The following is a 15,926-nucleotide window of genomic DNA, read 5'->3' as shown; positions in this document are numbered from 1 at the left end:
GCATTTGGGACACCCTCGTACCCATTCTTCGATCTCTTTGTCCAGCCCCGGCCACCAGACATACCCTCTGGCCAACGCTTTGGTGTGTACCATACCGGGGTGACCCTCGTGCAGCGACTCTAACACTCTCGTCCTGAGTTTGTCAGGAACCACCACCCTGTTCCCCCATAATACACAGCCCTTAGAAATGGATAGTTCATTTTGACGGCTTTTGTAAGGGCCGAACTCCGGTTCAACGCTTCCAACCGGCCACCCCCTCCAAACCCAGTTTAATACTCGGGACAGCACGCTATCCTTGGCCGTGTGTGCTGCAATGTCCCTGGATGATACCGGGGGTCGAGGAAGCTCCTCAATTGCCAAGACCTCACAGGCGGGGGCAGGGTCTGCGCCAATGTCCGGCACCGGGCACCGGCTGAGGGCATCCGCATGCCCAATCGCTTTCCCAGGCCGGTGCTCTAAGTCAAAATCATAAGCCTGCAAAAATATCGCCCATCTAAGCATGCGTGGGGACATGATGTTTGGCAATTGCTTATCGGGCGCAAAAATCCCCAGTAGCGGCTTGTGGTCAGTGACCAGCAAAAATCGTCTGCCAAAAATAAAATCATGGAACTTTTTGACAGCCGCTACCAACGCCAGACCCTCCTTGTCTATCTGGGCATAGTTCCGCTCTGCCGCAGATAGTGATCTAGAATAAAAAGCGATAGGCGCTTCGCTCCCATCAGGCATCAGATGGCTTAAAACTGCGCCTACTCCAAAAGGTGAAGCGTCAGCAGCTAACACCAGGAGCTTGTGTTCATCATAATGCGTGAGTACGGCATTAGATGTCAGCAGCTCCTTGACTCCCACAAAAGCCTTTTCCTCGGCCTGCCCCCACTTCCATTTTGCCTCCTTGTGCAAAAGCGCGTGCAAAGGGGCCGCCACTGATGCCTTATGCGGTAAAAACGCATGATAAAAATTCAGGAGTCCTAAAAAGGATTGGAGCTCCTTCTTACTCACCGGCCTGGGGGCGTTTTGGATTGCAGATACCTTCTCATCCGTGGGGTGGACTCCCTCTGCGTCAATGCGAAACCCCAGGAAGTCCACACTTTCCACCCCGAGCGTGCATTTTGAGCGCTTAACTCTGAGACCGGCATTTTGAAAACGCCTGAGGACCTCTTTAACCCGGTCCAGTAGTTCCTGTTCAGACCCGCCCGCAATCAGCACGTCGTCAAAATAGGGCACTGTGCCAGGTACCCCCCTTAGTAGACGTTCCATGAGGCCCTGAAAAATCCCAGGTGCTACGTTGACCCCGAATTGCAGCCTGTTCACTTTAAAAGCCCCTTGGTGGGTTACAATTGTTTGGGCCTCGGCAGCCTCCGGGGTGACAGGCAACTGCTGGTATGCCTGGGCCAGGTCAAATTTGGCGAAAATCTTGCCACCCCCCAGGGAAGCCAAAATGTGGCTTATTACCGGGACCGGGTACGAATGTTGCTGCAGCGCCTTGTTAATCGTACATTTGTAATCGGCGCATAGTCGTATGGACCCATCTGATTTGACAGGGGTTACGATCGGGGTCTCCCATTTGCTGTATGGTACTGGCTCTAAAACCCCTTGCTCAACTAGTTTGTCAATCTCTTTTTCCACCTTATGTTTGAGAGACACAGGTACTTTCCGATACTTCAACCTAATAGGTTTGACTGACGGATCTAAGTCAAACGCAACCGGGGGGCCCTTGTACCTCCCCAACCCTTCGGCAAATACATCAGGGAACAGGTCGTACAGCATGCCCCATTTATTTTCAGACATCCTGTTAATCCCAGAAATACCAATGCCCAATGGCTCAAACCAATCTAACCCTAGCAGGTTAACCCGGTCTCCCTCTGCAATCAGGAATGACAGTTTAACACATTTCCCCTTATACTCAACAGTAACAGAGTCCCGTCCGGCCAAGGGAATTCGGTTGCCCTGGAAGTCGGACACTCTGGTTCCCGCAGGCTGGAGCCGCCGCCGGCTTCGGTTCGGGAACAACTGGCGCCAGGACGCGGCAGAAATCACCGTCACGGACGATCCTGAGTCCACCTCCATTGTACAGGGTCGGCCGTCGAGGAGTGGAGTCACGGTGATCTTGCCCTGGCTGCTGGTGCGATTTACGGCCGATGCGCTCGACAAGGTCGCCGTCAACTGGCAGCTTGCTTCCGATGCTGAGGAACGGGTCTTGCCTTGGGTGCTGACTGGAGTGCCCCTCTGCGCTGACCGGTTGTTAGTTGAGGGATCCTTCTTTGCTGATCTGCAGACTCTGGCCAGATGACCACGCCGCCCACACGCTCTGCAGTCGACATCACGAGCCCAACAGGAGTCGCGCTGGTGTTTCCCGCCACAACCGGAGCAAGGCTTGACGTTGGTAGTCTTCGCTGGGGTCCGCTTGCCTCGAACCGCGTTGACGTCATCATCCGCGTCTTCGCCCTCGCTGTCTCGTTGAGCGTGTATACTGGGCTCTGCCACCCGCTGGCGGACCTCCTTCGTGGACTTCTCCGCTGCTTCCGCGGCCACGGCCTCTTCGTAGGCCACTGCCCAGGTCAGGGTGGTGCGGGCGAACAGCCTCTGTTGCAGCCTTTCATCTTTGAGACCGCAGACGAGACGGTCTCTGAGGGCTTCCTCCACGTTGTGGAAATTACATGGCCGTGCGGCTTTGCGAAGGGCCGCCACGAAATCTGCGATGGTCTCGCCTCCGGCCTGGTTCCGCTTGTAAAAAGCGTGCCGGCAGGCGATCTCCGACGGTTGTGGAGAATAGTGAGCCTTAAGCTTCTCCGTGATGTCAGCGTAGGTGACAGTCTTTATATCAGTTGGGGCCACCAACGACCTGGCTATGTCGAAGGTCCCCTTCCCGCAGGAACTCAGGAGGCATGCTCGTTTCTTCGCCTCATCGGTGATGTCGTGGGTCTCCAGATGGAACTCGAACCTGGACAGGTAGGAGTCCCAGTCTTCTGGGGAGGGGTCGAAGCACTCTGAGGAGGGTTCGAAGCACTCGAACTTCTGGCTTCCAGCCATCGGGGGAGACTTGGGCACCGGAGCTGGTGGCGCCTCCGCCGGATCGGCTGCTGTGCTCTGCTCGCTTTCTTCCGAGTCCGAAGTGTGGATGTCCGCAGGGCTGCCTACCTGCTCTAACATCCCATCCTCGTCGCCAATTGTTAGATCGCGCTAACAAAGGACTCGTAGAGTGATTCAGCAAGTGATTCAGCTTTATTTAGAAGTAACGAACAAGCACTAACTCAGTAAGAAACCAGAACGGAAAACAGTGGGAGCTTATGCTCCTTTTAAACATAACCGGGCTAATGTAGCCACGCCTATTTACAAATAACAACCAATGAGATTGCTAGAATAAAGACCAATGGGAGTCTTTCCCTCCTCGGGAATGGTATCGTTCTGATTGGTCGCTGTTACGAAGCGACCAATAGGAAGTTCGCTCAGAGGAGCCCTGGTCTGGCTCGAAGCTTAACATGGGAGTCCTATGAGGTGATTCATGTAATCATTCCAAGACATTACAATAGTCTTGAATATAATATTATTTCAGAGAACACTTATGTTTATATCATTGTAGTATTATTTATAAGAACCTTAATTATATTAGTGCAGTTATATTAGTGCCTAAGCTATCGTTATACTGATGAAAAGATAAAAATAATTTTTAAAAGTTTAATAGATGTCACTCATTTTTCGTCTTTACTTATAATAAGCCTAGTAATTTCCCCATTTTTATTTCAAATTCTCTGACCAGTCTTTTATTTATATAGTTTGTTAATTTGGCCATGATTGCATATTCTGACATTTTGGGTGATTTCTCACGAGAGCTGCCTCGCAGCACAGCGCCGTTTCCCTCGACACAAATGTGTCAATTTCACACCCGAAGCTCCGGGGCTGCATTTTGACTCGGGGCTTCGCCCGATTTCCTCCGCAGTTTCGTGATCCTGGTTTTTGAGGATCATGAAACTGCGGAGGAAATCGGGCGAAGCCCCGAGTCAAATGCAGCCCCGCAGCCTCGGGTGTGAAATTGACATGTTTGTGTCGAGGCAAACCGCGCAGTGCTGCGAGGCAGCTCTCGTGAGAAATCACCCCTTATCTCTCCAGTTTTCATTGTTTGGGCATTCCTCAGCTTAACTTTTGGATGCCCGTATTATTCTGGCTGCAGTTAACATGTATCTGAGCAATTCATAATGTGTCCTTTTAATATTGTCTGGCAGAATTCCCAATAGCGTAGTCTCTGGTTTCATTTCCAAGTTGATTTTTAAAATCTTTTGAATCCCTGCATGTATATCTTCCCGAAATTTTCTTGCCTTTTTACAAAACTAAAGGACTTTTTTTTTAAATATAAGCCTCCTCTTTAGGACCAAGGCCGAAAGGTCCTGATCCTTGCCTGACATTGTTGGGGATAAGCAGGGATCTGACGCTTCTATCTCAGTAACTCAGCTTTTACCCATACAGAATTCTAGGCAAACGCTAGCCCTTTGTCATCTGGGAAAGGCCATCTTTTAAGTACTTCCTGATCCTGTCATTCCTTTAATCAATAACACAATGAAACTCCCTGTTTGTATGCGGAACGAACAGAACTGGACAATTACAATAAAAAACTGTCACAGGGTTGCTAATAAGGCTTTCAGGAAGCCATATACCTTTAATTCAAATGACAAGATCTCGGTGGTTGCTAAGAAACAAGCTTCTATCTATAATTGCAGTTTATCTAAGCAATGATGTCTTGTCAGAGTCGACAAAAAAGTTTCCTGAGGAATGCTGCCCAGTCATCCTGGGTTATCCAACTCAGAAATTACATCCGAATGATTCGACTGGGCAAAAAGATAACACAAATCCCGTACAGGGGGTGTAGTACCAAGGACAAGGATGTGTCTGAACATCGGAAGTTGATGTATAACTAGCTGTCAGAGGACCAGAGAATGGAATATTTCATACAGACAGGACCGCTTTTAATAGAGAATTTTAAAAAGCCTTTCCCAAATACCCACTAAAATGAATGGTGAAAATGCTGTTTGCATGAACGTTAATCAGAATAAAAGAGCACCTTAAAGACTAACAAAAGACTAACAGTAGCACCTTAAAGACTAACAAAATTTGTGGCACACGGTATATGTTTTCGTCAGTCACTGCTCATTTCTTCAGATACCAATCAGAACGATCCTGTTCAGTGGGATGATCTGCTAACTCTTTTGATTGGATGCCATCCCTAATAAGCACATTTCCAGCAAGTCACTTTTTCCGCTTCCAGATCATCCTGCTGGCTGTGGAAGTGAAGGCTGTTGGTAAAGTAAGAGGATGGCAACCACATCTGAATGCTTCAAAATGCTCCCCTGGGGAGCAGGGGAATTGTGTGATTAGTGACGGTAGGCTCCACCACAGAAACCCTGGGCCCCGGCAGCTGCCCTACCTCAGGGTATGCTGAGGCTGCCCTTGACTTGCAAGCCATCAGTTAATCAACTAAAGATTTAGTTGATTAATTGGGTGATTAAACATTGAAGCCCAAATGGCACCTCTGTTTTTACATATTTGTGATGATTTTAAAAGGTAGACCAAAGAATTAGTCGGACTCGTCTGTGCGACTGAATAACAACAGAGAATTATTATTTTAATTGGGGAATGGATACTTCCCATAGGAAATTCTTTCTTTCTTGAGTTCTCCTTCTACGTTGATCACTCAAGGCATCCCATGAAATCTTCTGGAGTTGGTCTTTATTCAGGGCTCTTTTTGTAGAAAAAGCCCAGCAGGAACTCATTAGCATAATAGGCCACACCCAACAGCAAAACTCATTAGCATATTAGGCCACACCCTGACAGTACCACTCATTAGCACATTAGGCCACACCCACATGTTACCAGAAGTGTGGTCATCCAGCCACACACACCTTTCCCTTCTTATTCTGTTTACCTTGTTTGTTGTCAAAACCCAGGGCTTTTTTTGTAGCAGGAACCCTTTGCATGTTAGGCCACACCCCTACTGTAGCCAATCCTAATGAGTTTCTGCTATTGGGTGTGGCCTATTATGCTAATGACTTCCTGCTGGGTGTGGCCAACTCGGGAGCCAGCCAGAACTCCGTTCCTGTGCGTTCCTGCCCAAAAATAGCCCTGTCATTATCTAATGTTTGTTTGTCTGGGAGCCCTTTGCACTCAGTGGGAAGAACAGTATACAGCCCAGCCATTTTAAAAAAAATGCTGTCATCTGTAACCCTACAAAGGCAATGCAATTGTCTGCTTTTCTCATTGTGTGAAGAAGTCCCCAAAGAAACATGATAATCTTCAAAAGAGAAAGATGCAGAAGATGTGTTTCTTCACCGTGACAGCTGAGTAGCATTTGGCCTTTTGTGAAGAATTCTTTTAAACCACAAGATACAGTGCTTGTCTGCTCTCTCTCTCTCTCTTCTCTCTTTCCTCTCTCTCCTCCTCATTATCCCACAATACAGCGAGGAATGTTTCTTTGATGGGAGGAAACCCAGGTGATCCAATTAAAAGGAGAGTGTTTCTTGACTAAGCCACGCTGATGCCACTGCACAATAAATTTTGTCTGTAAATCGAAAGCGTCATAACCGGGTTGAAGATGTTTCCTCGGAATTCTCAATTGTATGAGCGTATCTCTGAGGCCTTTCAAAAATATCACCCAAAACGACTGGCAGTTGACCTGTCTTCTCAAGCATGGAGGCCAGTGGTTTTCAACATGGCCGCTGCTAGCTTCCAAGTGAAGACCACGATGGTCCCAATGACTGCTGAGATATTCCTTCTTGCTCTCAGTGTCCCCATCTTCAGAGGCAAGACAGGACGTGACCAGAAACTGTTTTTTCCTCAGTGGTGGCACTTTACCATGGAAATGGGCTCTTTTTGTAGCAGGAACACCTTTGCATATTAGGCGACACACCCCTAATGTACCCAATCGTCTAAGAGCTTACAGTAGCCCCAAGAGCTTACAGAGAGACAGTTTGGTGTAGTGGTTAAGTGCGTGGACTCTAATCTGGGAGGACCGGGTTTGATTCCCCACTCCTCCACTTGCACCTGGCTGGATGACCTTGGGCAAGCCATAGTTCTGATAAGAGCTGTTATGTATTAGCAGTTTTAACATGAATCACCTAATCCAACTCCCATGTTAAGCTTCGAGCCAGCCAAGGCTCTGTTGTACTGAAAAGCTATTGGTCGCTTCTAAACAGCGACCAATCACGGATAAGCTGTTCCCTGAGCGGGAAGACCTCTGATCCTTTATCCTTGCAATCTGATTGGTTGTCATTGTACATAGTGGGAGTGGCTATATTAGCCCGGTTGTTTTAAAAAGGAGCCCTGCTCCAATGTTTTCTGTTCTGGTTTCTAATACGTTTGAGTGCTTGTTCGTTACTTCTGATTAAAGCTGAATCACTGCTGAAATCACTCTACGAGTCCTTTGTTAGCGCGATCTAACAAGAGCTGTTCTTGAAAAAGAGCAGTCTCTGTCAAGAGCTCTCTCAGCCCCGCCTACCTCACAGGGTGTCTGTTGTGGGGAGGGGAAGGGAAAGGAGTTTGTAAGCCGCTCTGAGACACCTTTGGGTAGTGAAGGGCGGGGTATAAATCCAATCTCTTCTCTTCTTCTTCTTCTTCTCTTGGAGGATTGGCTACATTAGGGGTGTGTCGCCTAATATGCAAAGGAGTTCCTGCTACAAAAAGAGCCCTGGGCCCTTTTCCCTTGAGGTTCTCCTACACTGTCATTTGGGTGCCAAGCCAAAAACACTTCTTTTTTTACTTAGGTTTTTAAAATAGTGGTTTTTTCTAGCCCAAGAACTGTTTTAATAGGGTTGCCAACTTCCAGGTAGAGCTTTGATTGGAGAGTCACATAGGTATTTTCTGGACCAGAATGGGAAGATATTCTAATCTGACAACTGTGCATTTGCACCAGACACATGAAGAGAAGAAGAAAGGAAAGATTGGATTTATACCCAGCCCTTCACCCTGAGTCTCAGAGCGGGTTACAATCTCCTTTCCTTTTCCCTCCCCACAACCTTTGAGGTAGGTGGGGCTGAGAGAGCTCCCTTCAAGGACTGCTCTTGAGAGAATTTATGACTGACCCAAGGTCACACCAGCAGCTGCCTGTGGAGGAGTGGGGGAATCAAACTCCGTTCTCCCAGATTAGAGTCTGCACTCCTAACCACTACACCAAACTGGCTCTCATCTTAAGAGGCCTCATAAACAATCTTGTGTCTATTAACCTCACTGCTGAACTTTCCTTTTTTGGTCCAGTATCAACTGATTGATTGTTATTTCATTGTACCATGTAACTTGTAACATGTGTCTATCTGTACCTCAAATTGTTCGACCTCTGAAGAAGGCCCCCAAGGGGTGGAAATGTGTCAGGTCACTAGTATTGGCCCTTGTGTTCAGGTCACTTGCACTTTTTAATGAGGCTTTTTGTATATAATAAGTATACTGTATTACATCATGCCTTGCTGATGTTGGAATAGACAATGTCTGGTGTACAAAGAAGAAGAGAAGACCCTGCAAGGGGAAGCAAGAAGACAATTAGATAGGCTAGTGAAGTCAGCTCCTTCTCTCCTGTTAAGTGTCTATCTCTAGATTGCTACTTTTAGGGCAATATCCTCTTTCTTCTCAGAAGTTCCATGCCTAGTCTTACTCTGTCTCTCAGAAAGAGATGTAGTTAGGAACCTATCTCTTTCTCTCCTCTTTACTATCAAGTACGTTAGTTCCTCAATAAACCTTTATCTACACTTTAAGCAGGTTGTGTACCATTGCTCAGCCAACAGCCGAGGTTCCTCCCCCACCCCCCCCCCCCCCCGTCCCACCAGTCTAAAGGCTAAATTAAAGGCTGGCTTCATGTAGAAGAGCGGGGAATCAAACCTGGTTTTCCAGATTAGAATTTACCGCTTTTAACCACTGCACCACAGCTGGCTCTCAAGGGAGACTTCCAAGGAAGACTCTGCAGAGGAAGGCAATAGCAAACCACCTCCGCTTCTCACTTGCGTTGAAAGCCCCTTGCTGGGGTCGCCATAAGCCGGCTGCAACTCAACGGCACTTTACACGCACGCATATTGCAAGGAATAGCATTTGTCACTTGATGGCAGATTGCTACGATCGTATACTCCATTTATGCCATTACACGATGCAAGATATGCACACACACATCTAAATACCAGCCTCAGGATTTAAAAAATAAAAGCAGTGAGGGCTTTTTTAAAATGAAGGACTGCTTTGTCCTTTACTGACCTTCATCCTCTGGTTTTTCAAGCCCTTCTTCTGACAGCCTGCGGATCCAGGAGCGAGCCTGATGAATGGCCGTTTTCCAGTGCCAAATTCCTCATTTACGAGAATACTCAAAAGCTGGTGACATTTCTTCCAATAGGAAACAAATCACATGGATATTTTTTTAAGTGCTCCTCAGAGAAGCTAGAAATCGTAGGGACGTACCCTGGCATCGTTGACTTCTCTTGCCAACACAGACTGCAAAATGTTTTCAACGGCTTAGTGGTGCCCAGATTTAAATGACCCAAATAATTGTTTCGAGGGAAACAGAGGCTTTGCTGTCTGCATTTGGCTAATATCAGAAGTCATTTGGATTCAGCGACGAGGAGACAACCTCAACAATTGGCAACGTGGACACAGCAGACGGGGTACAAAACCACTGTTTGCTTTACTGTGGGGCTGGGCGATAAGTTTGGATAAGAGGGCAGTTTGGTGTAGTGGTTAAGTGTGCGGACTCTAATCTGGGAGAACCAGGTTTGATTCCCCACTCCTCCACTTGCAGCTGCTGGATGACCTTGGGCAAGCCGTAGTTCTGATAAGAGCTGTCCTCAAAAAAGAGCCGTTTCTGTCAAGAGTTCTCTCAGCCCCACCTACCTCACAGGGTGTCTGTTGTGGGAAGGGGAAGGGGAAGGAGTTTGTAAGCCACTCTGAGACACCTTTGGGTAGTGAAGGGCGGGGTATAAATCCAATCTCTTCTCTTCTTCTACTTCTAAGTGGATGTGGTGTTTGTGGAAAGTGCAGTCATTGCAGATGACTTATGGTGATGGGCAGAGGTGGTTTGCCATTGCCTGTTTCTGCATAGCGACCCTGTACTTCCTTAGTGGTTTCCCATCCATATACTAACCAGGACCCACCCTGCTTAGCTTCCAAGATGTGATGAGATCAGGCTAGTCAGAGGAGGAGGAGGAGGAGGAGGAGGAAGAAGAGGAGGAGGAGGAGGAGATTGGATTTATATCCCACCACTCCCCAAAGGAGTCTCAGGGCGGCTTACAAACTCCTTTCCCTTCCCCTCCCCACAACAGACACCCTGTGAGGTAGGTGGGGCTGAGAGAGCTCTCTCGAGAACTGCCCTTGAGAGAACAGCTCTGAAGGAACTTATGACTGACCCAAGGTCACACCAGCAGCTGCATGTGGAGGAGTGGGGACCATTCTGGACCTTTCAGGTCAGGGCAAGTGGATAAGGGGAGATTTCCATAATCTCTGAGGTCATTTATATCCTTATGTCCCTACACAACAGGGCTGGTGCTTTTTCTCAGCATTACTGTAGGCCGGTGGTGAAGGTCAGACTAGGTACTCATGTTGCACTTGCCTGTTCCCCTTCTGTGCCTGAAAGGAGTCCAGAATAATTCCATACCCTTATATTCTTCCATGGAGTTCATGGTGAAATATGGGCTACCTCCCCTTTTTATCCTCCCAACCATCATGTGAGCTAACTTGGGCTTAGAGGTGATAACTGGCTGAAGATCAGCCAGTAAGGCTGAATGGGAACTCAAACCTGGTTCTCTCCCAGCCCAAAGCTCTAACCACTACACTCTACTGCTCACCCCCAGTAGATCTCACACCACACAATCATAGAATCACAGTTGAAAGGGGACATACAGGCCATCTAGTCCAACCCCCCAGCAAAAATGAGACTTGAAACCATTATGAATCGTAGCTCCATCTCCACAGCACCATGCTATACCATGAGACCATAAGAAGAACTCCGCTGAATCAGACCAGGGGTCCATCCACTGCTGCAATCTGTTTCACATAGTAGCCCACCAGTTGCCTCAAAGGGCCAAGAAGAAGAACACCAAGTCCAAGGCTCCTGCGTGATGGTTTCTTGGATGGGGGGGATGGGGAGGAAACTAGTGGTATTTGTTCAAGAGGGTTGCTCTCTCTGGAAGGACTGGAATTCATTAGCCTCTACCTTTCTATCCATACACATATGTTTATCTAAGCTTTCAGGAAGCTCAGAGCAGTGTTCGGTATTCTGTCCTCCCCTATTTTTGTCCTGTGAAGTAGCTTCATCTGAGAGAAAGTGACGGGCCCAAAGTTGACTAACAAGCTTCATGCGTGAATGTGGATTTGAACCTGGGTCTTCCTAAGTCTTTCCAGCGAGAAAGTGACGGGCCCAAAGTTGACTAACAAGCTTCACGCGTGAATGTGGATTTGAACCTGGGTCTTCCTAAGTCTTTCCAGAGAGGGGCTTTGAATTATTGGTAGGGGATCTTCCGGAAGGTCTGTAGTTCGGCAGTTCAAGACCCTAGTGCCGCGTGATGGAGTGAGCTCCCGTCTCTGGCCCCAGCTCTGCCAACCTAGCAGTTCGAAAGCAAGAAATTGCAAGTAGATTAATAGGTACCGCTTTGGTGGGAAGGTAACAGCGTTCCATGCGCCTCGGCGTCTAGTCATGCCGGCCAAATGACAATGGAAATGTCTTTGGACAGCACTGGCTCTTCAGCTTAGAAATGGAGATGAGAACTGGCCCCTAGACTCGGAATCAACTAGCTTTCGAGCAAGGGAAACCTTTACCTTTACTATCTGCTTTTTATGTAGAAAATACCAGGTTGTTGGGTGATAGTGAGATATTGAAAAAATGGTATTTAGCAGAGATAAGATGGTCCAGCAGAGCCAGAGTAAAATAATTCAAACTGAGAGTCCATGTGTGATTAAAATATAAAGCTTTTACTAAATTCTAGCATGGGAAGGGTAACTGGGATGAAAATAACAACAGAGCAAAATCGGCTACATCCTTACTCTACAAAGACAAAACTAGAAGAGAGAGATTATGGCTACTCTTCTTCTTCTTCAGAACACCAAAACAAAGACGGGAAGAGAAGCCATAAAATGGTAATACACCTTGACACTTTAGTCCCAATCAAATTCCTAGATCAGGGAGAAAATTCCAGGGTATCCTACATCTAAAGAACATTGGTTACATGAGAAACATGTGACTTCCTGTGAGTAACATAAACAAACATTTAACCCTAGATATACTGAGTGTTTTCAACTTGTAATACCTAACACAGGTTCAATCCCTGACATTTCCAATTAAAAGGATCAGGTTGTAGATGATATGAGAGACCCTACCTGAAACCCTCAAGAGCACTTGCAAGTTAGAGTAGACAGTATTGACTTAAGGTCTGACTCCATATAATACAGCTTCATGAGTTCAACACGAAGGACATAAAAAGAGCCCTGCTGTATCAGACCAGTGGTGCATCTAGTCCAGCATCCTGTCTCACACAGTGGCCAACCAGTTCCTCTGGATGGCCAACAACAGTGCATAGAGGCTGAGGCCTTCCCCTGACAAGAAATAAGAAGAGCCCTGCAGGATCAGACCAGTGGTCCATCTAGTCCAGCCTCCTGTCTCACACAGTGGCCAACCAGTTCCTCTGGAGGGCCAACAACAGGGCAGAGAGGCTGAGACCTTCCCCTGACAAGAACATAAGAAGAGCCCTGCTGGATCAGACCAGTGGTCCATCTAGTCCAGCATCCTGTCTCACAAAGTGGCCAGCCAGTTCCTCTGGAGGGCCAACAACAGGGCAGAGAGGCTGAGGTCTTCCCTTGGTGTTGCCTCCTGGCTCTGGGATTCAGAGAATCGGGGCTATTTTGGGGCAGGAACGCACAGGAACAGAATTCCGGCTGGCTTCAGAGTTGGCCACATCCAATACAGCCAAAACCTCTGTGTGCGTGGCTACAGAGGGAAGGCCTGGAGAGCAAACCCCCCCCAGCAACTCCAGGGCAGGTGGGCCAGGGGGGCCCTGGAAGGATCAAGGAGGCATTTAAATGCCTCTCTGTGCCTTCCCCGGCCTGTCCAAGGGTCGGCTTGCCCAGGCAAGCCAAGGGAAGGCATGGGGTGTGACCTAATATGCTAATGAGTTTCTGCTGTTGGGTGTGGCCCATTATGCTAATGAGTTCCTGCTGGGCTTTTTCTACAAAAAAGAAAAAGAAGAAGCCCTGCAGAGAATTACTGCCTCTGAATGTGGAGGTTCCCCTCAGTCACCACGGCTAGTAGCTACTGATAGACAGTAACCACTACTACTCAGTTTTGATCATGAAATGTTCCAAGGTGGGGAGTTAACCCTTCTCTTCCCAGTATAATGACTCCAAACAAACAAACAAAGTGTGAGATCCAGCGTATGTAGCTTATGTTAGGCCTTGTATACCCATTTAACACATTCGGCTAGAAAAAACACACTCTTGGCTGATTTACACACTCAGTGTACACCTTTTGATAATTTACAGCTGAATGTGAGACCCATAGGCACTGAATAACATTGGCATTGACCCCGGCATTGGATGGTTTCAGCAAAACATTTATAGTCCTCATGCAGATGACCCAGGATGGGGGTCAGGAAACGCAAGAAAGTTTCTCTATCCATGAGATCTTTGAGCAGAATTACTTTTAGAAAGGGGAGGTCAGCACCCAAGTATGCAAAACAAGCAAAGACTTCTATAGGTGCATATGGATGTATTCCGAACTCAGAACCAGAGGTCATTTCGGGGGGGATCGCAGGGGATTGCAGTTCCCCCGGGTGAGGTACAGGGGGCGGGGCACATGACGAAGCCCTGCCCCCTGCTTCCGGCCGCCCCGCTTCCGGCCCTCATTCAGCCAGTAGGAGGCAGGAGAAGAGGGAGGGTAAGTTGCTTCCTCCCTGCCTCTCCCCACCCCTGCCTGCCTTGGGCCAGGGAGGGCCTTCGCGGGGCTTCCTTGCACTCCCGCCGGCCTTGCAGGTCCACCGCTGGGCCCCTCATGGGGCTCGGCAGTGGAGCTGCAAGGCCGGCGGTGGCCGGGACCGTTGGGGGTGGTGTGTGTGGCCTTATGACACACTTCCAGTGATGTCAGGGGGTGTGGCATATGCTAATGAGTTATGCTAATGAATTCCCCTAGCTCTTTTTCTACGAAACGACCCCTGCGCAGAACCATTCTACAATAAACCAAATGCCTTTTGTGATGACACCCTCCTCCTTTTGCCCTGGAGGAACAACTTCTCTCTTTTAAGACTTTGACTGAAGAAACCTCGTTTCTAAACATTTGCTAGTTTGAACAAACCAGCCTCGCTAGAATTAATGTCTAGTTGTTGTATGGCTTCAAGCATGCCCTGCCAACTTCAATATATATCCTAATGTTTACAACAAGAGGCCAGACTCTAGCTCCTTCCAAAAGGGATAATTTCACTGAAGGATGCACATGAAAGCATGGCACACATCTTTTAAAAATAACGATAATTAGTGACAAGCAAATTAAAGTTATAATTACAAATAAAAAATGGTTCTCATGGAAAATTAATTTGAGTGCTTAAAATCAATAGGCATAACCTGTGTTTGCATTCAAAGCGCTTTGGAAGAATCAGGAAAAAGGAATAAAACATTCAAATCCAGTGTCATCTGTTCTTCACTAACCCGTCGGGACAAACACTGACATGAATTACCTCTCTCAGTTTCTCTCTTTTTCAAAGGAGAGATCAGGGCAAACTGTTCCCCCTCTTAAACTGGGCTTCAAAATCCACTTTTTGATGAAATGTCAGGCAGTCTAAATAGTTATTGACAACTTTTGGATTACAGTTGAAAGATTTATAGTGATTCCCCAAGATGTGCAGCTTGATCTGGATTTACGTGCCATGTCCTGCAAAGCCCTAAACATTTGCAATCGTTATGAAGAGCATGAAAACTTGTGACCACACAGAAGATGGTTTGTGTTTTATTTGTGATATTTTAATTAGGACTGCAGTTGCAATTTGTTCATCAAAATTCATGTTCCTGAGTAACAATGTGGATTCTGGGATGGTGGCAGTTCCAAAGGTCCCTATCTACCCAGTGATTCTATCTACCTAGCAATTAGTGGACCCTATCTACCCAGTGATTTTATCTACCCAGCGATTAGTAGACCTTTATCTACGCAGTGATTCTATCTACCTAGCAATGAGTGGACCCTATCTACCCAGCAATGAGTGGACCCTATCTACCCAGCAATTAGTGGACCCTATCTACCCAGTGATTCTATCTACCTAGCAGTTAGTAGACCTTATCTACCCAGTGATTCTTTCTACCCAGCAATTAGTGGGCCCTATCTATCCAGTGATTCTATCTACCCAGTGATTCTATCTACCTAGCAGTTAGTAGACCCTATCTACCCAGTGATTCTATCTACCCAGTGATTAGTGGACCCTATCTACCCAGTGATTACTGATTCTATGGCCTTAGGCAAAAGTTGAGGATGGGTTCCAGACTGACTGCCAGCACCATCCCCCTCCAGGCCACGCTGGCCCCAGCAAGGAACTGTCTGAGCCCCAATGTGAGGCAGGTGGGAGCCACTGCCATAAGTGGGCAGCCCAAGCCTTGGATGTGGTTCTTGTTTCCCACGTGGCAAACAGGTGGTAAACTCATTGGTACAATGAAGTACTCATAGGGTTGGCAGCTCCGGGTTCAGAAACACCAGGAAATAGTGGGGGTCGAGCCTGAGGAGGGTGGTGCTTGGGGAAGGGAAGGACTTTGGTGGAGTACCATGCCATAGAGTCCACCATACAAAGCAGCCATTTTGTCCAGGTGAATTGATATCTCTTGTATGGAGATCAGGTGTAATCCCAGGAGACCTACAACCCCCACCTAGAGATTGGCAACCCCAATGGTGGAGCACTCACCATCAGTGTGGTAAGCGGGCAGACAGGGTTCCCAGTGGCATCATGGTG

Source organism: Gekko japonicus, unplaced genomic scaffold (assembly GCF_001447785.1).
Source record: "Gekko japonicus isolate JY-2015 unplaced genomic scaffold, Gekko_japonicus_V1.1 scaffold1112, whole genome shotgun sequence".
Taxonomy (NCBI): Eukaryota; Metazoa; Chordata; class Lepidosauria; order Squamata; family Gekkonidae; genus Gekko; species Gekko japonicus.
Note: the sequence above shows the minus strand (reverse complement) of the source record.